The sequence below is a fragment of the Zalophus californianus genome, chromosome 11, assembly GCF_009762305.2.
Source record: "Zalophus californianus isolate mZalCal1 chromosome 11, mZalCal1.pri.v2, whole genome shotgun sequence".
In the NCBI taxonomy this organism is placed as follows: domain Eukaryota; kingdom Metazoa; phylum Chordata; class Mammalia; order Carnivora; family Otariidae; genus Zalophus; species Zalophus californianus.
In genome coordinates this window covers 71,918,495-71,944,997 of record NC_045605.1, presented here as the reverse complement: position 1 = coordinate 71,944,997, position 26,503 = coordinate 71,918,495, and the positions used below count along the sequence as shown (strand labels likewise).

Below are 26,503 nucleotides of genomic sequence, written 5' to 3'. Positions count from 1 at the left end.
TTACCAGGAAATAAAGGCGGGTAGTAACTAACTGCACCAGTTTAGAGCCAGACTGCCTACGTTGCAAAACCGGATTCAGTTTACCATACCAACTCCAAGTTACTTAAGTGCTTTGTGCCTCGGTTTCCTTGTCTGTAAAATGGGGATGATAATTGTACCCTCCCTCCTTACAGCATAACAATTAGTAGAAAAGCGACTGGCACACACTAGGTGCTCAATAAATGTTAGCCATTCTTACCTTAGTGGCTGAGCTAGGACTATACTTCAAGTCTTTGGACTTCAAGACCAGTAAACTTTGCTCCTACAGACTTCTCATCGACATACTTAACAGTGCCTCAAACCTTTTTAAGATTCAGTTAGAAACACTTGTCCATTTTCTTTAAGTCAAAATCTTAAACTATCTCCCTTATCATCATCAAAGTATTAGAACGTTGTGATTCTGCCTCTAATGAAGGTTTAATGGCACAGGCAAATGTAAGGAAAACAATCATGTTCTGGTCCAATGGATAGATTGAAGAGCAAAAGCACTAGAGTAAGAATATTCAAGAGGTGATGGTGTAGGAGCACTGAATTTCAATTTGAAGAAGATGGGAAATATTATTGTATATTGGTTATGTAACATTAATAATCAATATTAGTGTCAGATCAGGAGACAATACCACATCCCAACACTGGAAAACACTAAACTGTAAATACATCTTCCACATTTTTTTAAGATTTTATTTATTAATTTGTCAGAGAGAGAGAAAGAGCACAAATGGGGAGTGGCAGGCAGAGGGAGAAGCAGGCTCCCCAATGAGCAAGGAGCCAGATGCAGAATGCGGGATTTGATCCCAAGACCTGGGTCATGACCTGAGCCAAAGGCAGATGCTTAACCAACTGAGCCACCCAGGCAACCCCATCTTCCACATTTTTTTTAAAAGATTTTATTTATTTATTTGAGAAAGAGAGAATGAGAGACAGAGAGCACGAGAGGGAAGAGGGTCAGAGGGAGAAGCAGACTCTAGGAGCCCGATGTGGGACTCGATCCCGGGACTCCAGGATCATGACCTGAGCCTAAGGCAGTCGCTTAACCAACTGAGCCACCCAGGCACCCTTCATCTTCCACATTTTTATTACCTATTATCTCCCAGAGGACCAAACACATAGTGCCTGATCCAGGCACTAAGATTTGGGATAGACCATTTAAGGGGACATCTGAAAGATCTGGTAATAATGTATCTAGATTATTTATAGTAATCTAATGGATATGAATAATGGAGAATAAGAAAATTGGATTAGTCCAATAACAAGAGGAAAAAGATAATGTACACCAGTGTGGTAACTGAGATGTCAGCATTATTCTCAACAATATTCTGGCATGAACAAAAAAGAAGACAAGGAAGACAGGGCAAACAAAGATTAAACAGCAAGATCCAGAATTAGGAGAAATTGCTGAGGAAAATATTTCAGAATGTCATGTTCATATAAAGCAGGCAATAGCATCTCTTGTACTAATAAAGATTGTTTTGTGGTAGGGAAACATAGAGATGTTGATAATGAGCCCTGGAAACATGCTATGATCTGAGAGACTAATAAGGAAATGTTACTTAATAGGTAATCCCAAACTTGGGGAGTTTAGCACTGATGAAAAATCTGATGGGGAGGAGAACTGGAGAACATATAATTATTACATCGTACAAGGGAAAAAACAAGGTTTTGGAGTCAGAACAGGATCCCATCCTGTCTGCATTAAAAACCCAGCTCTATATTAACTGAATTTCCTCTGGAAGTTACTTAACCAGTCTCCATAGCATGGTTTCCCCATTTCTAACATGGAGGCAATAATGGTTCCCTGTCATAGAGTTCTGAGGGTTAAATGAGTTTATATTTGTAAAGCAGAGCAGTGCCTGGCATACAGTAATTGCTATATTAACATTTGATAAAATATTGGTTTCAGTTTCTCCATCTGTATCCTGGGGTCATAATACTGGACTTACTGTAAGGATTCAAATGATGTATATAAAGTGTTAGAGAGGAGATGCTCAATAGATATATTTCTCTTCCCCTCCAGTACCCCTAACCTCCGGACTGATACCTTTGAATCCCTCTCTGATTACCACTGCCACTGCCATCAAGGGGCTATTGCTCAACGCAGTCTATGCAAGGATAAAATATCTTTTCTTGATTTCCCTTGGCTCAGAGGAGAAACTCAAAATGAGTTTACTGGAAGCCAGGAGAAAATAAAAGGGAAACAACTCTAAAGAAACAGCTGATGTAAAGCCTGCCCCATAGTACATCTCTTGGTACTTTGGGCAGAAAAAAAAAATGATGTCAAGGAGATTCTGGCTTCCTAATACTTCAGTTCTCCCCCTTCTCACTTCTTCTAGGATCCCATAGAGCATCAACTGGCCAAGTTCTTCATTGTCTTCAGAAGAAGAGAGAGGGAGGCAGGGGAGTATTTACTGACAAGAGACAGTAAGTAATCAGAACAAGAAAACTCAACAGTACACTCTGCATGGGAGCCAAGACTTACTCATTTTACTAAGGTTTAGATCAGGGGTCAGGAAACTATGGCCCTTGGACCAAATCAACCAACTGCCTGTTTTTGCAAATAGTTTTTAGGAAACAAAGCCGTACTCAACAGTCACACTCACTTGTTTATGTACTGTCCCTGGTTGCTGTTGTACTACAATGGTAGGGTTGAGTGGTTGTAACAGACTGTTTGGCCCTCAAAGCTAAAAATATTTACTACCTAGCTCTTTACAGAAAAAAAAATTTTTTTTTGCTAACCTCTGATTTAGAAAATTCTGCCAGAAGCGTCTTTTCAGCATCCCCAGTGCAAAAAGTTTCACCTTTATTAAATCCTCTTCCCAGACTTTAATGTGCATACAAATCATGTGAGGATTTTGTTAAAATGCAGATTGACTCAGTAAATCTACAATGAGGCCTGAGATTCTGCCTGCATTTCTAACAAACTCTACAGGATACGAGTTATCTCTAGATCAACTTGATTTCATCGGAGTTTTTTTTTCTTTATTGAAGTATAATGGACAAATAACATTATATTAGTTTCAGTGTACAACATAATGTTTCAAAATCATATACTCAGTATGTATATATTGTGAAATGATCACCACAATAAGTCTAGTTAACATCCATCATCACACATAATTACAAATTTTTTTCTTATGATGAGACTTTTTAGGATTTATTCTCTTAGTGGGGCAACTGGCTCAGTCAGTTAAGCATCCTACTCTTGACTTCCACTCAGGACCTGATCTCACGTCATTCTGATTAGGGTGGTAGGATGGAGCTCTGCATTCAGTGGGAAGTCGGCTTGAGATTCTCTGCCTGTCCCTCTACCTTTCCCCACAGCTCTCCATTGGGCCCCTGTGCTCGCTCACTCTCTCTCTAAAATAAATAAACCTTTAAAAGAATATTTACTCTCTTAGCAACTTTCAAAAATGCAATACAAAATTTTTTAACTATGGTCACCAAGCTATTCTTTATATCCCCAAGGTTTATTTGTTTGACAACTGGAGGTTTGTACCTTTTGATCACCTTCACCTATTTCACCCACTCCCCACCTCCTGAATCTGGCAACCACCAATCTCTTCTATGTTTGTTTGTTTGTTTTTTAATATTTTATTTATTTATTTGAGAGAGAGTGACAAAGAGAGGGAGCATGAGTGTGGGGGAGTGGGTGGGGAGAGGGAGAGGCAGACTCCCCACTGAGCAGGTAGCCCAATGCACGGCTCTATCCCAAGACTCTGGGATCATGACCTGAGCTGAACACTTAACCAACTGAGCCACCCAGGTGCCCCTGTTTTTTTTTTCTTTTTAGATTCCACATATAAGTGAGATCATATGATATTTGTTTTTCTCTGTCTGACTTATTTCACTTTGCATCTTGCCCTCAGGGTCCATCCACACTGTTGCAAATGGCAGGATTTTCTTATTTTTATGGCTAAATAATATTCCATTGTATATAGATACCACAATTTCTTTATCCATTCATCCATCAGTGGATACTTAGGTTGTTTCCATGTCTTGGCTATTGTAAATAATCCTGCAATGAACATGGAGATGCAGGTAGCTTTACAAGTTAGTATTTTCATTTCCTTGGGATAAATACCGGTAGTGGAATTGCTAGATCAGATGGTAGTTCTATTTTTAATCTTATGAGGAACCTCCATATTATTTCCTATGGTGGATGCACCAATTTACATGCCTACCAACAGTGTACAAGGGTTCCCTCTTCTCCACATCCTCTCCAACACTTGTTATTTGTTATTTTTTGTCTTTTTGATAATAGCTATTCTATGTGTATCAATGAGGTGATATCTCATTGTGTTATTGGGTTTTTTTTAAGATTTTTTATTTATTTATTTGACAGAGAGAGACACAGCGAGAGAGGGAACACAAGCAGGGGGAGTGGGAGAGGGAGAAGCAGGCTCTCTGCTCAGCAGGAATCCCGATACAAGGCTCGATCCGAGGACCCTGAGATCATGACCTGAACTGAAAGCAGACGCTTAACTGACTGAGCCACTGAGGCACCCCTATTTTTGTGATTCTTGTCTTTGCTTTTGGTGTGAATTCCAACAAGTCATCACCAAGACTGATGTTAAGGAGCTTACCACCCACGTGGAAGTTCTTCTAAGAGTTTCATGGTGTCAGGTTTACATTCATGTGTTTAATCTATTTTGTATTGATTTTTGTTTCTTGTGTAAGATAGTGGTACAGTTTTTCTTCTGCATGTTGCTGTCCAGTTTTCCCAACAGCATTTATTGCAGAATCTGTCCTTTCCCATTCTGCATTCTTCATAAATTAAGTATTGACCATATATGCATGGGTTTATTTCTGGGTGTTCTGTTCCATTGAGCCATTATGTCTGTTTTTATGCTAATACCATATTGTTCTGGTTACCACAGTTTTGTAATATAGTTTGAAATCAGGAAGTGTGAAACCTCTGGCTTTGTTATTCTTTCTCAAGATTGCCTTGGCTATTTGGGGTCTTTTATGTTTACATATAAATTTTAGGATTATTTGTTCGATTTCTGTTTTAAAAATGCCACTTGAATTTGCATTGAATCTGTAAATTGCTGTGGGTAGTATGGACATTTTAACAATATTTGTTCTTCCAATCCATGAGCATGGGATATCTTTTAATTTATTTGTATCTTCTTCAATTTCTTTCATCCATGTCTTATAGTTTTCAGTGTATAGGTGTTTCACCTCCTTGGTTAAATTTATTTTCTAGGTATTTTATTATTTTTGATGCAGTTGTAAATGGGATTGTTTTCTTAATTTTTCTTCCCCATCATTTTTTATTATCAGTTCTCTCGTTATTTCTTTCCTCATTATCTAGCTTAATTTCTCTGGTTAATCAGTAAAATAAGTCCCATATAAACATCAACTCCCTTATCTTTATTTCCTTGTATTGCTCTTACCTGAAAAAAAACCCAGCCCTGGATAAACCCAAAATATTCCTTTTCCTTGTCTCTACCAATGTAGTTCTATATTGCTGGACAAATATCATTAGACCCATGTCTCTAAATTCATGGTCACCAACCTTAGACAGACCCTAACCACTGCCCAGCAATCCTCCAATACTTCTCTAACATATTCTCTCTTGCACACTTTCGAAGGTCATTCCACAGTTCTTGCTCCATAGACCTGTCATTCTTCCTTCCCACTCATTTTCACCTGACCCTAAGTCAGCTTTGTTGAGAGACGCCTTATACAAGTTAAGGAAATTTTGTTTTAAAACAGGGTTTCTTGTGGTGCCTGGGTGGCTCAGTCATTAAGCGTCTGCCTTAGGCTCAGGTCATGATCCCAGGGTCCTGGGATCGAGCCCCGCATTGGGCTCCCTGCTCAGCGGGAAGCCTGCTTCTCCCTCTCCTACTCCCCCTGCTTGTGTTCCCTCTCTCGCTGTGTCTCTCTCTGTCAAATAAATAAATAAAATCTTTTTAAAAAAATAATAAAGCAGGGTTTCTCAACAGTAGCACTACTGGGTGCCTGGGTGGCTCAGCTGGTTAAGCGACTGCCTTCGGCTCAGGTCATGATCCTGGAGTCACTGGATCGAGTCCCGCATCGGGCTCCCTGCTCGGCAGTGAGTCTGCTTCTCCCTCTGACCCTCCCCCCTCTCATGTGCTCTCTCTCTCTCATTCTCTCTCTCTCAAATAAATAAATAAAATCTTTAAAAAACAAAACTCAGTAGCACTATTGACACTTTGGGTCAAATACGTTTTGTCGTGGGGGATTGTCCTGTGCATTATAGATGTTATCAGCATCCCTGGTATCTACACTCTAGATGCCAAAATTACCCACCCTCAGTTGTGTCAACCAAAAATATCTCCAGACATTGCAAGATATTCATTACGAGGCAAAATCTCCCTAGTTGAGAACCATTGGTTTAAAGCAACAGAAACCAATTCTAGCTAACTTTAAGAAAAGGGGGATTTATTGAGAGGATAATTGAGTAACTCATAGACAGACTAAGCAGGGAAACAATCCCTGGGGCAAGAGATCTTGGGCCTTCTTTCTAGAAGAGATAATAGAGTATCTCCTTCTGCCTTTGGGTATTCCTAATTAAGTTTAAAATTTTCAGCAGAAAGAATCCAAGTTCTGTATAAATCAGGTATTTATTCCTGTGGCCTGGGAATAGAGTCTGTAACTAGGATCAAGATAGGAAGAGGTGTTCAGGAGAAAAAAAGGGAAGGCACCGTACCTCCCTAATATTCTGTATCTATATTCAGCTAAAGTGACATAACCTGACTACAAGGGCTTCAGTGAATTGGAGTTTATTTTTCCATGATAAAAATAAGTCTGGAGGAGATAGTGGTTGTCATTGGTTCAGCTGCTAAACAGTATTATCATATTGCCTTCTCTCAGCTCTGGCTTTTCATCTTCAAGTTTATTGAAGGTTGAAAGATGGCTATCATACTTCTTGCATCATGAACTTGACCACATTCAAAAATAAGAAAAACACAGGAGTTGGATGGAGGCAGCAAAAGGACCTTTTATGTGAGAAGTTCCCTCCCCTTTTCTCAGCAAAGGAAATGCTTTCACTGAAGCCCCCTCAGCAAACAACCCTTAAGTTCCATTGACCAGAAATAGGTTCTATGGCCATATTCTTTTAGCTGCAAGATATGGGAAAGTTAGTATCTGGCAAAGGGGAATGCAGTAGTCGACTGGCTGAGACCAACTACTATTAATTCCCTGGGTCTGGGCCAGTGGTGCCAAATTTTGGATTCTATTAGCAAGAGAAGAGGGTCTAAGCTGTTAGTTAGGCAACAGTGTAGTGTCTGCCACATTTTCCTACTATCAGATCCACAAACCTACATGATTTCTGTAAACATTTCCTCTTTCTTTCCTCCTGTAACAATAAAAGGCAGTCCCTTTACCTGAATCCATTCCCCTCAGTTCTCAAGGACTTCATTTTTCTCACTTGGCCATCCCCTGTCTTCCGTGTATCATTAATCTCCCCTAGCCATCACACTCTAGGCATACAAACATGCTCTAGAAGTGTTTTCCATTTTTAAAAATCCCTTCCCTACGGATAGATAAAAAGATGTGATAAAACAAATAGAGTAACGTTTTTATTATAGAATTTAGTGATATTTACTGTGAATTTCATTCAATTTTTCTGTCTGTTTAAAACTTTCATAATAAAATATTTGAAATAAAACCCTTACCTTGATTCCAAATCACCCTATAATTTGTTCCTCTGGTTATAATGTGTGCAAATTCCTTTAAAAATTCCTTCCTCAGAGCGCCTGAGTGGCTCAGTTGTTAAAGGTCTATCTTCAGGGACGCCTGGGTGGCTCAGTTGTGAAGCGTCTGCCTTCAGCTCAGGTCATGATCCCAGGGTTCTGGGATCAAGCCCCGCATTGAGCCCCACATCGGGCTCCCTGCTCTTTGGGAGCCTGCTTCTCTCTCTCTCTCCCACTCCCCCTGCTTGTGTTCCCTCTCTCACTGTGTGTCTCTCTCTGTCAAATACATAAAATCTTTTAAAAAATAAAAATTCCTTTCTCTACTTGCTCCCCTCCCTTTTACTCTCAGCTTATGCCAGTCTGGCTTCCATCTCCTCTTTTCCTCTGAGATTTCTCTTATTAAGCTCACCTGTGACTAGACAATTTTCTATCCTCATCTTAATTAACTATTAGCAGAATTCTTTGCTGCTGACTTCTCTCTCCTTGAAACACTTTGCACTCTTGGCATCTGACACCATTCTCTCCTAGTTTTCTTTCTACCTTTCTAGATACGCCTTTTCAGTCTCCTTTGAGACATTTGTCTCCATTACACAGCTTCTAAATGTTGGCATGTCCCAGGGGTTGGTTCTGGAACCACTTCTCTGTCTATAGCCAATTTTCCCACAAGGGCACTATTGGCGTTTGTGTTCGACATTTCTTCATTGGACGGGATTTCCCATGCATTTCAAGATGTTTTACATCCCTGGGCCCTACCTCCTTGTCCCTTTTGTCAATGTGACGACCCAAATTGCCTCCAAGCAGTCCCCAGAAAAATGATACCTCTCAGGGTTAAAAATGCCTTTTATTGGGTGATCCCAGCCAGTCCATGACTTTAAATATCATACATATGCTCATTCTCAAGTATCTCCAGCCCAAACGTCTCTTTTGAAATCTAGACTGCCTGCAACTATGTGCATGGTATTTCTTTTCTTTCTTTTTTTAGATTTTATTAATTTATTTGAGAGAAAGAGAGAGAGAGAGAGAGCATGAGTGGAGAGGAGGGGCAGAGGGAGAAGCAGTCTCCCCGCTGAGCTGGGAGCCTGACTCAGCTCTATCCCAGGGTCCTGGGATCATGACCTGAGCCGAAGGCAGCTGCTTAACCACTGAGCCCCCCAGGCACCCCTGTGCATAGTTTTTATATCTGAATGGCCTATTACAGAAACCCAATAAGTATTTGATAATTAATGATATAATTAACTAACTTCATCCCCCTCTTGTTTAAAACTAAATTCTTGATCTTTTCCTACCTACTGTTCCCTCTGGGAGCCATGGGGATGTGCTTCTAATGCCCCCCTTCAAAAAAGCCTGGCTGCCCAGCTGTAAGGAGTGTGGTTAGCTGACAGCCTCTCTAGCTCTTACTGGTTTCAGGGTCCACCTCAGCTTTTAGAGCCAAAGTTACACTCTTCTTCTGGTATAAAGTGAGAGCGTACTCTTCTTGGGGAGGCTCCCAGCAATGAACGAGCAAGGTGGTAGGACAAGGGCCTAGGCCCGTGTAGAAGTCCACTAACTCGCCCACCATCTTTGCCCGGGAGCTCCCCATTGGGTTGGCAGACTATCAGATTTGCATCATTGCTGGCGACCTCCCCTTTCACATTTCTGCTTCTGCCTCTTTTCCTTTCAGAAGTGTTATTCCCTGATAAACCTTTTGCACATCTAGCTCTGTCTTGACATCTGCTTCCCAGAGGTATGCACCCAGTTGCTCAAGCCAAAACCCTGTGAGTCATCCCTGATTCTTAGTTTCCCTTCACACTACCTACCTAATTCATCAACATGTTCTGTTGATCCTACCTGTAAGATACATGACTACTTTCTCTCTCCTGCTACCAGCCTCAAACTAGTGTCGTGCTCCCACTCTGATCCCTTCCAATCCATTCTCCACACAGCAGTTGGGGATGATCTTTAAAACATAGCACTGCTCAGGGCACAGTGGATTAAGCGTCCTTGTCCATCAAATTCTTGGTTTCTGCTCAGGTCATGAGGTTGGGCCCCATGCCTGGCTCTGCACTCAGCGCAGAGTCTGCTTGGGACTCTCTACCCCCCCCCTCCCCCCACTGATCTCTCTCTCTCTAAAATAAGTAAATAAATCTTTTTTAAAAAGTAGAATAAAAAATAAAACATAGCACTGCTCTACTTGAAAACAATGGCTTCTCATCCAAACTCCTTATTCTCTCTCAAGGCTCTTCCTGATAGCGCCTGTCTTTCTGTTCAGCCTCGTTTCTCACTACCTTCTTCTCAGTCACTATGCTCTAGCCATGTTGGTTTCTTTGTTCTTAGAAACCATTCCCAGCTAAGGCTTTTGCCCAAGCTGTGCCCACTTCAGTAGACCACTATTTCCCCTATATATCACATGACTAGATCTTTCTTATTTATTAGAACTCAAGCGCTACTGGCTCAGAAAAGTCTACTCCAACTGCTCAATCTAAAATAACTTCCTTCTCTTCCTTTCCATTATTCTCCCTAATAGGATGTGTGTGTATGTGTATGTATGCACATATATGCACAAATTCATTTACATATACAGATATTCACATATATCCTTCCTTAATTATTTTTCTCTGTCTCTCTCATAGACCATAAGATCCATGATAGGATAGACGATATTTGGTTTATCACTGTTTACTGAGAGCTTAACACAGTGTCTGATGCATATAGTAGGCAATCAGTACATATTTGTTGAATGAATGAAATAAAATCACCTAATTATGTTAGGTCATTATGTTGTTAGGGATTTTTTTTCTCAGTGTTTTGGCAAAGGGATTTGATTTTTATTTTTGTCTTTTTTTCTTTAGAAATAGAATGGAAATTGTATCCTCTGCCCACTGATATTACAGTGACTAACATACAGGAGATAAATACTAATAACCATAAATCATAATATCTAGATCCATGTTGCAATGACCATAATTTCAAGAGCCTCTTACTTTAAAAATTAGTCTATCCCTGCCCAAAAAGTTTTATAATATCCTTAGAATAATAATCCTACTCCCACTTAGCCATCTTAAAAAAAAAGGAAAGAATAAACTATTGCATACAAAGTAGTATGAAAAATCCTGATGTATATATTCCATGGATTATAATAATTTAGTGAGAATAAATTTCAGCCATGTTGCAGTAAGGAACAGTATCAAATAAATATTATGGGCTACATTTATAATTTTTTTTCCTTCCAGCAAAAAGCCTTAAAATGTGCAATGACTGCAGTTATAGAAATCTTATTCCTAATCTCTGGATTTTCATTCCGTGAAGTTAAGAAAAAAAGATAACCTCTCACTCCACCTAAGAAACGGACACTATATCCAGAGAGCAAAGTCTCCTTAAAGATGTCCTATAAAATTTCACTCTGATCGGGGCACCTGGGTGGCTCAGTCGTTAAGCGTCTGCCTTCGGCTCAGGTCATGATCCCAGGGTCCTGGGATCGAGCTCCGTGTTGGGCTCCCTGCTCGGCGGGAAGCCTGCTTCTCCCTTTCCCACTCCCCCTGCTTGTGTTCCCTCTCTCGCTGTCTCTCTCTCTCTGTCAAATAATAAATAAAATCTTAAAAAAAAAAAAAAACTTCACTCTGATAAAAGTTAACCTGAAAAACTTGGAAAACTAATTTTATACTTTTTATTCATTCTAAAGAGATCTAAATCACAGTTTTTAAGCATCCTTCCCTAAATTTTATGATTCTTTTTAAAATCTTTGTTAATGCAGACATTGTCTTATGACACCATGAACTTTTCCAAACAACCTCATCCTTTTATGATGCCATACAGATTGTATCTTCCCATTCCCCATCCCAAGTTGCAGTCCTGGGATGAGGTTACTCATCATGACACAGGGGGATGATCAAAGAAATATGCAAAGGATTGCAAAGGTATGAATAAATGATTTGTCATTCCAAGGTGGTAAGGCCATTCATATGTCATAAAGGGCATGACCAGGCAAGAGTGAAGGGGAAGACTATTGACATAGTTCATGATATCACAAGGAGAGGGGTAAAAATTGATGTCTAAAGGAGTGAGAACAGGGCGCCTGGGTGGCTCAGTCGTTAAGCATCTGCCTTCGGCTCAGGTCATGATCCCAGGGTCCTGGAATCGAGTCCCGCATCCGGCTCCCTGCTCTGTGGGGAGCCTGCTTCTCCCTCTCCTACCCACTTGTGCTCTCTCTCTCACTATCTCTGTCTCTCTCTCTCAAATAAATAAAATCTAAAAAATAATAATAATAAAATAAATAAAGGAGTGAGAACAGTGGAGAAATTACTTCCCCTAACCATGCTCTCCTAGCACTAAGAAATAACTCCTCTATTAGGCTCTCATAGAGTTTTGAAGATACCATTATTAAAGAAGTTATACCTTTGTTATAGAACTGCAGTAGGCTTTTTTTTTTTAAGGTATTAATCTCCTTTGGTAGAAATAAAGACAGTGAGTTACTTAAAGGCAGGTGCCAAATGGTACTTAGAGAGTGGTGCCAAATAGTACTCCACAAGAAAAGGAGGGTGAGTCCATATTTGGGAAATCAGTAATGTCAGAAGGAGATGGAACAGTCCTTCATTCCTTCAAGTATGATATCACAGAAAACTAGGGAAGTTTCAGACAAAGTCTCACAAACTAGAGCCCAGGAGTAGAATCAGGCCCATAGACATGTTTTGCTGGCCTGCTTAGAGGGTTGTTTTTTTTTTCCAACTAGTTGCTAAGTTGAGAGTTTCCATAATAAAAATCAGAATTTCTGGCTTCTCTTGAAAATATTGGAGTTCTGACAACCCATAGCCGGCATTCCTACATGGCAGTGGCTGGCTATGGCAAAATAGCAGCTTCCTTCTTTGGGCGAGGCAGACACTCTTAGTTTACCAGTCCCCACTCAGCCAGTTTTACTCATATTATCCACCCAGCACTTGTAGGCATTTACATTTGTGACACTGGCTTGGGGAACTCCATATAACAAAAAGATGAGTCAATGTTGAGGAACTATGTCGTAGGAGGGAAAGGTAAGCTATGACATAGGAAAGTATGCAGACCTTGGAAAATTCATGGTGACAAGGATAGAAGCAGCAGAATATTAATATCCTGCCCTTTTAATTCCAAGAATATTCTTTTCGAGCCTGCCACTCTCACCTAAGAGCATTTTGCCCCCATGATGTATTTGAGAGCTTTGTAGTCTATTCATTAATCAAGAAATTAAACTGGATCAGTGGAATTTAATTCATAAGATACTTTCCCAAAAAATTCATAAATATTGGCATAATTCTTATTATACGTTTGCTGTCAGATATCCTTGGTGTCAAACATCCTTGGGTCAGGTGTAGAATAAATCCCATTATCCTGAAGTGGTTTTAACCTTTATATCTTCAAAGAATAAGGTATTCTATAACATCACCAATTAATTGTCCTTAGAGCATCCTATTTTCCTTACAGCCTACATGCCACAGCTCAGACTGCTCCTTTTCTTGGAATGTCTTTCTCTCTCACTAAACCTGTAGTCATTCTTCAAGGAACAGTGGAGAAATCACTTCCCCTAACCACGCTCTCCTAGCACTAAGACATAACTCCTCTATTAGGCTGTCCTAGAGTTTTGGGTGAAGATACCATTATTAAAGAAGTTATACCTTTGTTATAGAACTGCAGTAGGCTTTTTTTTTTTTTTAAGGTATTAATCTCCTTTGGTAGAAATAAAGACAGGGAGTTACTTAAAGGCACTATTTTTGTGTCTCCAAGACTTAGAAATCTAAAGACATTGAATAAATATTTATTGAATGAATGGTCCTAAGCAGATATAAAAATCTACTAGGTCAAAAGGTTATGGGGTCATGATGGGACTTCCTATTACATAATAAAAAATTGCCATAAAGGGATGAAGCAGTATATGATGTCATGTGAAAATTCTGTGAGAACTTATCTGATGACACTGGTCAGGAAGTGTTAACTACAATAGAGAAAGAGCTAGACTGTGCATTTAGGTGACTAGGGTGATGCAGGCCTCTCAGGAGTCTTCCCATGCCCAGATAAGCATTAATACCTACCACAGTGCCTGGAACCCAGTAAGCCTACAATAAACCATGTTGAATAAATTAACGAGGGAATGAGTATGGAATGAGCTAGCGTATACTGGGCTCTGGGCCATCTTAAACCACGCTTTGGTTCTAACCTGGGTTAGTCAGGAGTGATTTGGTTTCTTTGTCAAGCTGAACTGGCACATGACTATGTTCTGAGTTGGGCTGATCTCTTAGTGGAGGACAACATGGTTGTTTATCTGTGTCTGTATCAATCTGGGTACCACGTTGTATTGAGATGGTACTGGCTAGGATTCTGACTGAACTGTAAACTGATTTCTGAACTTATATACTTGGACTGGTCAACAGGTTTGATCTTAGATATGGGTTCCAGTTTGGGCAGGAGATTGGTTTGGGATTTTCCTTGGCTATGCGATTAGCCCATAACTCAAATCATGAACTAGGTCAAACCAGAATGTGGTCAAAATTCAAAGATAAAAGAAATTAGTAACTCGAGTAACTTTTGAACACAGTATTTTGACATATATACGCTAAAGACCAAAAGAACTATAAGCAAAAGAAAATTTTTTTTACTTTTTTGTGCTACTTTATTGAGCTATGATTGACATATAAAAAGCTGTACATATTTAACATATACAACTCGATGAGTTTGGAGATAAGTATACACCTGTGAAACCATCACCACCGTCCAGGCCACACATACCCATCACTTCCCAGAGTTTCCTCCCACCCTCTTTACTGCTGTTGTCGTTAGTGTGTGTGTGCCTGTGCATCTATGTGTGCGTAGTAACAGCACTTAATGTAAGATCTACTCTGTTATTTACTGGAGAAAGAGAGTGAGAGAGAGAGCACAAGCTGGGAGAGCAGCAGAGGGAGAGGGAGAAGACTTCCCAATGAGCAGGGAGCCCGATGCGGGGCCCACTCTCATCCCCTCTCTCAAATAAATAAATAAATAAATAAATAAATAAATAAATAAATAAAACACTTTAAAAATTAAATTTTGGTAGGATTATACAAGTAATAAAATATTTTGAAAGACTAGTTTGTTAATATGGCTTGGGGGGTTAATATGGGTGGAGGTAGGAAAGGTAAGACAAATAAAGGAGGAGTCCAGAAAAAGGAAGAGAAAAACGTGTTTTAAAAAATCATTGCAGGGCGCCTGGGTGGCTCAATCAGTTGTGTCTGCCTTCGGCTCAGCTCATGATCCTGGAGTCCCAGGATGGAGTCCCACATCGGGCTCCCTGCTCAGCAGGGAGTCTGCTTCTCCCTCTGCCCCTCACCCCACTTGTGTGCTCTCATATGTGTGCACGCACTCTCTCAAATAAATAATAAATAAAATCTTGAAAGAAGAAGGAAGGAAAGAAGGAAGGAAGGAAAGAAAGAAAGAAGGAAGGAAGGACGGAAGGAAGGAAAGAAGGACGGAAGGAAAGAAAGAAGGAAAGAAGGAAAGAAAGAAGGAAAGAAGGAAGGAAGGAAAGAAAGAAGGATGGAAGGAAGGAAAGGAGGAAGGAAGGAAAGAAAGAAAGAAGGAAGGAAGGAAAGAAAGAAGGAAAGAAGGAAGGAAGGAAAGAAGGATGGAAGGAAGGAAAGGAGGAAGGAAGGAAAGAAAGAAAGAAGGAAGGAAAGAAAGAAGGAAGGAGAGAAGGAAGGAAAGGAAAGAAGGAAGGAAGGAAAGAAGGAAAGAAGGAAAGAAGGAAGGAAGGAAAGAAGGAAGGAAGGAAAGAAAGAAGGAAAGAAAGAAGGAAGGAAGGAAAGAAGGAAGGAAAGAAGGAAAGAAAGAAGGAAAGAAAGAAAGAAGGAAAGAAAGAAGGAAAGAAGAAAGAAAGAAAGAAAGAAAGAAAGAAAGAAAGAAAGAAAGAAAGAAAGAAGGAAAGAAGAAAGAAAGAAAGAAGAAAGAAAGAAGGAAAGAAGGAAAGAAAGAAGAAAGAAAGAAAGAAAGAAAGAAGAAAGAAAGAAAGAAAGAAGAAAGAAAAAAGAAAGAAAGAAAGAGAAAGAAAGAAAGAAAGAAAGAAAGAAAGAAAGAAAGAAAGAAAGAAAGAAAGAGAAAGAAAGAAAGAAAGAAGAAAGAAAAAGTCATTGCTTGAGGGGCTCCTGGCTGGCTCGGTTGGTGGAGCGTGCAACTCTTAAACTCAGGATTGTGAGTTTGAGCCCCATGTTGTGTGTACTTAAAAGTAAAATCTTTTAAAAAAAAATCATTGCTTATATTACCATATTTATACATTCCAGGTTTTTGTTCTAGGTGATAACACGTTTGTTACATTTTTTTCAGAACCGTTCAGTAGTTATTTTTTTCCCCCAAATATAATTTAAAAAAGAAAAAGTCTCAGACTTCAACTCTTACGGGAACTGGGATGTGGTTTCCAGTTAGCCAGGCTAGCCTGGTCTGGTCTTTGCTTCTTGTTCTTAGTTGTCAATGATCCTCTCTTAAATGTTTCCAGTGTATGTTAAATCTGACTTTATTTGGCTTCTTTGTTCAGAAACTGAACCCCTCCCAAGCTCTTCCCTCTCCCTGTAGTCCCTTCCCTAGGGCAAGGAGTGATACCAGTTTCTGATCCTGGAAGTCAGATAAATTTAAATTCAAAACTCATTTCCTGGGCCAGAGAACTGAGTTCATTTGGCTATGGAAAACCAGTCTACCCAGGTGAGGAAGATTATGGCCAAATACCCTGAGAAACTTCTTCAAAAACCTTCCCTAGAGAAGTGCCACTGGGATCCTGAGCAGAGGCATTGTTTGGGAATGATCTGACTGATAGTAGAACAAACCCACGAGCTGCAGGTTCAGACACAGCTGAAGTATCTCTTGCAATAGGGAAGGACAGAGATGGCCAGACTCTGGAAATACCTTCTTTGATATGTCAGGGTCCAGTCCCCCAAAACTAAGAGCCCTTGACCCACCCCCACTATCCACACCCAGCCTGTTCCATAAAAATAACATTGAGTTCCCTTTATTTAAGCCAGCCTGGTAGTGAAACTGAAACAATGTCCTTTCCTGACAAATGCTACCAAAGTTTACCATAAAAATAAAACTGGAATCTAGATCTTATATGCTGATTATAGTCAGAAACTTATTTTTACCAAACATCACTTACTTGTTCACAGTGAACAGATTTATCTACTCACTACAGATTTACCTATTCATTATCTAATCCAGCATTACATATCTGTAGCAAGAACAAAACTACCCAGTTCTATTTAACTCTTCATATTTCAAATCACTTGGATTCTATTACCTATTAGATGATTTTTTAAAAAATCATGACTCTCATACAAATATAAAATGAACACATACCAAAAACTTTATTTAATTCATTTATTAATGAGGGAACCAATAAGATGTTACAACTGTGAAACCTAAACCAACTACCTGGCAAACCTCATACTCAGCTGGACACTGAGAAAAGGAACCATACCTTACTTTACTATGACCGTGTGCTATTCCTGTCTTCATTAGCATGAGTTTGTTATTCTCCTGTCTTCACTTAGCATCACTTAATTTTTCCTGGAGTCTCCTGTCCAGATAAATGGTTTGACTGTTTATTACAGGAACTTCCTGAAAGGACCATCAACACTTTATTTTTTTATTTTTTAAAGATTTTATTTATTTATTTGACAGAGAGAGACACAGCGAGAGAGGGAACACAAGCAGGGGGAGTGGGAGAGGGAGAAGCAGGCTCCCCACAGAGCAGGGAGCTCAATGCAGGGCTCAATGCGGGGCTCGATGCGGGGCTCAATGTGGGGCTCAATGTGGGGCTCGATGCAGGGCTCGATCCCAGGACCCTGGGATCATGACCTGAGCCGAAGGCAGACGCTTAATGACTGAGCCACCCAGGTGCCCCAACCATCAACACTTTAATGGAGAACATCAATAGTTTGCTCCTTAGGATTCTTTGAATCCTAAGGATTTTTTGAATCCTTTCCCTCAAATCCACTTCTTGGCTGTTCCTACCAATCCTGAACTATCATGTATCAAAGTATCATGATCCTGACCTGATCATAATTAAGTCTTTATTTTGAAAGTCACCCAAAGCAAACTTCCAGTTCTCTGTAAAATTCTGTCTTTGCCTTCTCCCTCCACAATATTCCAAAGCTTTGTGAAGTGGTGTTCTTCCTTACCATGGTAAGCAATAAACTCTGCTTCATCCTATTAACAGATTGTGTTGGTGATATTTGACAACTAGTTTAGAAAGAATCCAAGGAGTATAAAAGCCATCAGGATACTGAAAAGAGTTTGCTTAATAAATGCAAAACTGATTTCTTCCACAGTGAGGGAGGGGAATAAAGGAATCTCTGCCAAACAAAATTCATTTGCACGTCTTTAGACAAGAGTCATTGTACTGGTATCACTTATCTACAATTTACAGTGTTTTAAATAACTCAAGGACAACAAAAGGCTCAAGACCCCATAAAATCAGAAAACCTGGAAGTGTGTGCTAGACAAGACCTATTTTCCATTGAAGACACCAATAATCTTTGTAGTCTGTTTCAGTCTCTTACAATTTTTCCTTATATGCTACACATGGCTGTTTCTTCAGAATTATACCACACTGTTAAAGTAACAGAAAACATTCTCTTCTTGGTATACCTGGTTTGATTCTCATGCCTACATGCCTCAATTTTGCTATGTTAGTAGTTCTTTCATCTCTGGACTTAGAAACCCAAAATGGTTCTATAGTCACTTCAAAATAACTATACACCAAAGCAAACTCTTTTTGAGAGCCTTGAAGATTTTCTAATAGCTGCCACCTCCCTTCTCAATCTTATCAGCTCCGTTGTTTTTCTTATTGTTTCAAGCATCTTCCTCTGCTGTAAAATCTTGTATTTATGTGCTGTTAAAAAAAAAAAAAAAAAAAAACAAAACAGGTCCCAGAATGGGATTGTGCTAAGCCAAACCAAGGCTTAATACCTAACCTAATTACACTTTCAAACTTCTTCAGGAATGTAGTCTTTTTCTTTTCTTTTCTTTTTAAAGGTTTTCGTGGGGTTTTTGTTTTTATAATTTTTTTTTTTTATTCATGAGAGTCAGAGAGAGAGAGAGAGAGAGAGGCAGAGGCAGAGGGAGAAGCAGGTTCCCGCCTAGCAGGGAGCCCGATGCGGGACTCGATCCCAGGACCCCGGGATCATAACCTGAGCCGAAGGCAGACGCTTAACCATCTGAGCCACCCAGGCGCCCCTTCGTGGGGTTTTTTATTTTTTAAAGATTTTATTTATTTATTTATTTATTTATTTATTTGGCAGACAGAGAGAGACAGGGAGAGAGGGAACACAAGCAGGGGGAGTGAGAGAGGGAGAAGCAGGCTTCCCACGGAGCAGGGAGCCTGATGCGGGGCTCGATCCCAGGACCCGGGATCAGGACCTGAGCTGAAGGCAGACGCTTAAAGACTGAGCCACCCAGGCGCCCTTTCTTTTCTTTTTTTTTTTTTTTTTTTTGATTTTATTTACTTATTTGACAGAGAGTGAGCAAGAGAGAGAACATGAGCAGGGGGAGGGGGAGGGGTAAAGGGAGAGGGGGAAGGGCAATGGGAGAGGGAGAAGCACGTCCAGGGACTTAAGAATCATGACCTGAGCTGAAGGCTGACACTTAACCCACTGAGCCATCTAGGCACCCCTCCAGGAATGTCATCTTAGCTAGTCAGTCTGGAATTTTCTGGTCAGCACCAGTGACATAATCTGCCACAAAGACCCTTTCCATCCCACAAAGGAAGGTGAGGTAATTTGCTCTTTCCTTATTTCTGACCCTGCCTATGAAAACCTTCCATTTTATACAGTTCCTTGGAGCGCCTTTCTGCTTGCTAGATGGGATGCTGCCCAATTCATGAATTGTTGAATAAAGCCAATTAGATCTTCAAGTTTACTTGGTTGAATTTTTTTTTATTTAACAATATCAATCTTGCTTATTCTTCCTTCTCTTTCCTAAAACTTACCTTTTTGTCTAAGTTCTCTCTACTCTTCTATTAATTCATATTCTTTACATTTGTCAAGGCTGAATTAAGAGTTAGTCTTTTGCAGGAAGTCTTCCTCGAATGACTTATCCCAAAACCCTCCTCTGTATCGCTCTTGGTAACCTCTCACTTTGTCAAATCCAGCCTTTGTGCAATTGGTTATCCTTCTTGGCCTCTTGGCAGCATTTGATGCTGTTGGGCAGCCTCCCCTTGACACTCTCTCCTCCTTGGCTTCCTTAATAGGGTATTCTTCTGTACTTCTTCCTCTTCCCTGACCTTTTCTCCTGTCTCCTAACCTGCCTCCTGTCACCTAAACATATGGATTCTCCAATGATCTCTTTGGGCTGAGCAGACTTATTTATCTACAGTGCCTGCCACCTGCCTCACCTCCCTTGCAGTATTGGCACTATTTCCAATGCCACACTTATCTGCCAAGGAAAGAGGTGGACTAAAGAGAAACATGGACTTCCACATGGGCTCCAAGGCCCACAGGTGTTGAGACCTGCCCTGAAAGATGCCTTACTTAGCTCTGGTCAGGGCTGCAGTGTGGTGTACATTGGCCAGTGGGCAAAACACAGCATCTCTAGGGGAGGAAAAAGTTTCCCAGGATCCCTGAGAGGGTCTGAAAGTTAAACCAACAAAGGCAGATTAATAAGAGAAAAACATACTAATTTATTTAAGTTTTTATGTGACACGGGAGCCTTCATAAGGACATGAAGACCTGAGTGGTTTTTGTTGGGTTTAATGAAGAGTAGACAGTATGGAGGAATATGGTAGGTTAAGGAGTATGAGTTAAGTGTAGTAAACTGGGGGAAACTTAGCAAGGCATATTAGGATTTTTCTTGACATCCTTTTGTCTTCAGAATGAGGGTGCTCCTTTCCTCTGGGTATAAGGAGAGCATCTCTTGCATGAGGGTTTTATGACTTATTTCAGGTGAGAAGGGCAAGGGGAAGGTTGGAATGACCTTCCTTCTTCTGCCATTTCTCAAAACTTCTTCAGCTTAAAATATTCAATATGGCAAGGTATGCTATTTTGAGGTAACATGTCCAGAGCCCCATCACCTTCAGTGGACCACTTGGATGTTGCCACAACTTCCCAGAATTCCAATAACGCAGACCTCCGACAACTCTGGTAGTCACTCAGCCAGAGGATGTGGGTCTATACAACTCTTGGCACTCAGACAGAGGAGCTATCCCTGGAGCCAGGTAAGCTGGAGGGCAGCAGACCTGTGTCAGCCCAGATAACTTAGTTCCCTAGAATTGTGAAAATTCTATCGTATCCAATTTTGCCTTTTCCTTCCATTAGTAAGAGAATCCGTAGCCTTCTGGTTTATATGAGATACTGTGATCAAGGAAGGCATATAGGCCTCCCAGAACACCCCCTTATCTTTGGAGGGAAGGACAAAGTTCTATCTGTGAGCCTGGGAAAGCTCCCACTGGGAGGGTGAGGGGCCTTTGGAGTTCCTGCTAAAACTCTTAATCTGAAAGGACATTAAGCAGTGGCTTTCAGTCAGAGCTTCTGTCTTGGACTTCAAAGGCATTACATGATCCCCAGATGGGTTAGATAAATATGTGTGTCAAAGATTTTTTTTAAGATTTTATTTATTTATTTATTTATTTATTTATTTATTTGAGAGAGAGGAGAGAGAGAGCATGAGAGGGGGGAGGGTCAGAGGGAGAAGCAGACTCCCCACTGAGCAGGGAGCCCGATGCGATCCCGGGACTCCAGAATCATGACCTGAGCTGAAGGCAGTCGCTTAACCAACTGAGCCACCCAGGCGCCCACCCCTCATAGATTTTAAAAAGATATGAGCATATACTATGTGTTAGACCCTATACTAGACATTTGAGTACATATGAGAGAAAAGTAAGTGAAGACATTACCTATGAACTTTGTTCACCAGTGGGGCTTCATTTCCTCTTAGGGATGAGCACGCTTATATACTCTGCAGATAATAGAAAGTATAAAGCAGTCTGATATGTAATAATCTCCAATATGTATTATTCAGTGAAAAAAGAAAGAAGCAGGGGAGCCTGGGTGGCTCAGTCAGTTTAGCATCTGACTCTTGGTTTTGGCTCAGGTCATGATCTCAGGGTCGTGGGATTGAGCCCTGCATGGAGCCCTGAATTGGGCTCCATGCTCAGCGGGGAGTCTGCTGGAGATTCTCTCCCTCTGCGCCTCCCCCTACTCAGCACACTCTCGCTCGCTCGCTCTCTCACAAATAAATCTTAAAAAATAAAAAGAAAAGCACAAAACTATATACTATATGTTTCTATTTGTGAACACACACACCCACACACACAGATGATCTATCCAACACCTTAGTTTCTCAGTTTCTTAATTCCTTGAATTATAATTATCTTGTATGAACATGGCTGGAGAAAAATATACAATTATGCTAATTGATGTGATTTTAAAATTTCTGACCACAATCCTCAAGTGGGCCCACAGTGGTACCCAGCACCTTGCTAATTTCCCTAGACAATTCACATTCCTACTCCCCTAACGTATCACTTAATTCCTCCTCCTCAGGCCTCTACTACCCTTTCCCATTCCCACTCTCAGATGATGACTGGCTTTTTATTTCACTGAGAAAACTGAAGGAATCAAAGAGAATTGCCACATCCTCTCACCAATAAAATCTACTAACTGCCCTACCTCTCCACCTCCCTGTATGTTTATCTTCCCCATTAACTGTGGATACTTTATCTAAGCTCCCATCTAAAGCGAACTCTTCCATTTGTGTGATGATGGCTGTCACCTCCTCTTACCTAACTGGTTGGATTTCAGATTCATTAAATAGAATTTGAGATCCAGGGGTGCCTGGGTGGCTCAGTCGTTAAGTGTCTGCCTTTGGCTCAGGTCATGATTGGGATCGAGCCCCGCATCGGGCTCCCTGCTCCGCAGGAGGCCTGCTTCTCCCTCTCCCACTCCCCCTGCTGTGTTCCCTCTCTCGCTGTCTCTTTCTGTCAAATAAATAAATAAAATCTTAAAAAAAAAAAGAATTTGAGATCCAGTAAACTCTAAAAACTGAGAATTATAATAAAACACATACTACAAAATAAGGAAACTATGAGTTGACTTCCAAATATAAGGCAGGTGTAGAGGTCCCCAAGAATTTTCACAAGAAAATCAACCGGGCTAAGAATCAAAAGAGGTCTGCTGAAGGGGTTTTGGAGGTTTTAGTATGGTCATGCTACCAGCTGTATGAACTTGGGCAAGTTACTTAGATTCATGGACTTGGGAAGGGTGTGGGGAGGCCACAGACAAGGCCAGCAAAGTTGCCTTTTGACCCTTGGGTTCCTTCTATAACAGTCTCTGAATTAGGATCTCACAAACAGCAGAAATCAACTGAGCTAAGTGGAAACAGAACTTTATTAAAAGGATATTGGTGGTTCGCAGAATCTCTAGGAGTGCTGGGAAACCAGGATTGGAGGTTCTGCAGCCAGGACCCAAGCCCACAACACACCCTAGAGCTAATCTGGTGGACACTGCAGCTTTCACTAGGCCCAAACACTACAGCTTGTCTCATGGATTCTCCCCAACCTGATCCTGGACACCTGCCTCCAGGTCCACTGCCACTGTTACCTCTGGGAACCAGATGAAGCTGTGGTCACTGCAGCCACTTTACTAGAAGAGATTCTACACAGCCCCTGCTTCTTCACATCTCTAACTTCATACCGACTATCTTTTTCTGAGGAAGCTGCCTCGTCCAGCCCTCTACTGAGGAAAGATATGGGAGTCAAGCTATTGTAAAAACAGAAATGGCTACCAGTTGGACTAGCCACGGGATTTGATTCAAGAGATACAAACCCACAGACTGGCCTGTGACCTATGACTTTGCTCCAAGGTCAAAGCCCTGACCAATGGATATGATAAAAGTTATTTAAGTGAATTTGGTTCTCTGCTTCTGAAATTCGAAATTTGAGGAAATATTGAAAGATTCACTGGCAGCAGGGGGGAGATATGAAGAGACCACAAAGAGAAACAGAAATTAGACAGTCTCATTAACAATCAGATTATAGTGCTCGCTTAGGCAGCACGTATACTAAAAACAATCAGATAATAAATAACAAGGGATAATCAAATAACCTGAGCCCTGGGCTAGCCTTGCATTCTGAAGGATGGCTGCTCTGAGATTTCTGTGAAATTCCCTTTCCCTTAGTGCTACATGGATCCTGCTTGAGTGGTGACTACAAAATTTATTAATGTATTGGTTCAAAACCTTCCCCTTTCTCTTGCCCTCTACGGGAAGTTTTCTTTTTCCAGTCTGGTTTCCAGGGTTTTGCATCACAAAGAGTTGAAAATCAGATGGAGGATGAGGAATGTGCTTCTAAGACTGAAATTTTCTCACTGGAGAGAATGCTGAAGACAGAGTGAAGGAAAGGCTAGGGTCTGCCACTCCACAAACTAGGTCTCGGTTGTTCTGAGTTTGAAGTTGAGGGCAAGGGGAAAGTCAGGGAGTAGCTGCCATGAGGGTGCTGCAGGTGGCAGAGATAGGAAAAGGAAAATCTAACCATTTTTTTCTCTGTATTCTTTTCACCTCTAAGTACATTTTGATTGATAGATGTGTTTCTTATAAAGTGCCATTGAGAGACCAGGCTAAATCAACCAGGATGAAGTCTCATTGTCCCAGTGAGACCATGAAAGACTTTGTTAGCTGGTTTACTGAAGTCCAGATGCTCTAAATTCCTGATGGACAGTTTATTAGATGGTTGTTGTAATGAACTGAATTGTGTGTCTACTTAAACTCTCTCACTTTATAGTGGCATGTTCTTGTACAGCTTACCCTCTCCGACGCCAATTTCCTCCTCTCTTATTGAGAGATTACTCTGTTCCAGTGCTATGGTTTACCCTCTGTTGTCCTGCATAATTCTTGCAACAATCTGAGAGATAGTACTATTATTATTCTCACCTTACACATGAGGAAGTTGAAGCACAAAGAGGCTAGGCATCTTGCTCAGAGGTTAGATGCAGGATTCAAAGCCAGGCAGTCAGTCTCCAAAACCCACCCACCACTAACTCTACTCTCTTTGGTGCCTAAACCAGTTCCAGCACCGTGCCCACTGCAGTGACCACTGTTTCCAGAGAGGGTTTTCTGTGGCTTCTTTGTTAGCATTAGCTCCAGAATCAAACTAGTTTGTGTATTTGAACGCCTGAGCTAAGCATGTGCTGCAAAATGACTGTCTGCCATTTTCAGTTTTTAGAGTGGGAGGTGACAGCGCCTCTCTTGGGTCTCGCCAGGATTCCCTTAACATAAAAAGTGGTTTCAAAAGCCAAGCAGCCAAAAGAAGAAGTGACCCTCTCACCACTTGTTTTGTTGTCGTTTCCTAAGGAGAAAGCAAAGTGTGGGTTCAGGAGAAGACCACCTGGGCTCTGCCACTTCCTAGCTGAATGACGTTGGGCAAGTTGTTTGTCCTCTCTGTCCCTCAGTTTCCTCATTTGTAAGATGTAAACTAGTACCCTCCTCATAGAGTTGTTGTGTGGATTAAATGACTTAATATTTATTTGGAAAGTACTTTTAACAGAGCCTGGCACATTTCCAGTGTTGAATAAATTTTACATAAAGATATGTGAATAATCTCACCATCTAGTTTTCCATTTTCAAATAATATATCCAGGTACACTAATATATAATAGTGTTAAAACGTTCTCAAAGGAAGAAGAGTGGGGAGGGACAGGGTATACCAAAAAAAATGGATGTGATTTATTTTTCTTCACCATCACCCCCTTCCACATCTCCTAGTTGTGTGTCGATGAGGATATCTGACATCCCTTCTCATGTGCCTGTGCAGAGGGCAGACTCTTGTTTGGAGTCCATTGTAAGATCTCTTTCCTTAGCTTGCTTGGTTTTCCTGAGAGTACCCTCCCTTTCGGATCCCCTCTCCCTAATGCTGCAGATCCACTCCTTTGCCCCAGAGCCCTGCACTAGTGGGAGAATTGCCTAGCTGCAGAGTGCCTGCCTTGCTAACCACACAGATGGACCAGGCATGGCCTGTGCCCTCAGGTCACTCACGGACCTAGAGGACCAGTACTGTGTAACCTTGAAACTATCCATTCTGCGATATATGAGAACTTGATCTGCTTTCAGGTGGTTATCTAGTATAATTTACATTCATAGTCAGTTACAGCTTGTATTAAGCCACCCAGAAAACTAACCCTTTCCACAGAGGAAATTATGTTAAACCAATGTCTTCTGTGGTTTATTCTGGTGTATTTTCTTTTTAATAGCAGGAACAATCAACTGTGGAAAGAATTTCAAGTGGCATAATATTGTAGAAAGGGTCCCTAGCTAGAAGTCATGCATCTTGCAGTTTAACCAAACGCTGCCCCTGTAACACTTTTTCACCTCTCTGGGTCCCCACTTACTAAAACATTCAGTGCTATGGGAAATGGCAAATATTTTTTGATGCTCTCACAGTCGAAAGTGGGCTTCTACTAAATCAATGGAACATTGGGTCTGAATACCAACTAGTCTAATTCTTCATTTTACAGGGGAGAAATGAGGCTAAGAGCAATCAAGTGACTTCCCAAGGTCAGACATCTAGCTGAGATCAAAGTCAAGACTACATGGTTAAAAATTGCGTGCTCTGTTTGCTAGACCCCAAGCCATTGTGTCCCTATTGGTTTTTTCTGTGGCAGCAAACAATGTTAAGCTTAATACACAATTTTCTTCCTTTATTTAGACAGTTCCCCTTGAAGGAAATAAAGTCCTTCCATTTATTGTGATTTACTTTGAAGGATTACAAGCTTTTATCTTATGTTGTTGGTCATAATAATTAAATTTTGAACAGCTTTAAACACTGTGTAATACAAAAAAGTTAAGTAAAATTTTCTGAA

At 40.8% G+C, this 26,503-nt stretch overlaps 1 long non-coding RNA gene across 1 annotated transcript in view; it reads left to right on the top strand.

Annotated features, from left to right (window-relative positions):
* The window catches only part of LOC113915418, a 44,343-nt gene that overhangs the window by 708 nt on the left and 17,132 nt on the right, over positions 1-26,503 (top strand). Inside the window, exon 2 of the long non-coding RNA XR_003517655.1 lies at positions 2,370-2,457. This is a non-coding gene — a long non-coding RNA (uncharacterized LOC113915418). The remainder of the gene's footprint in view (positions 1-2,369; positions 2,458-26,503) is intronic.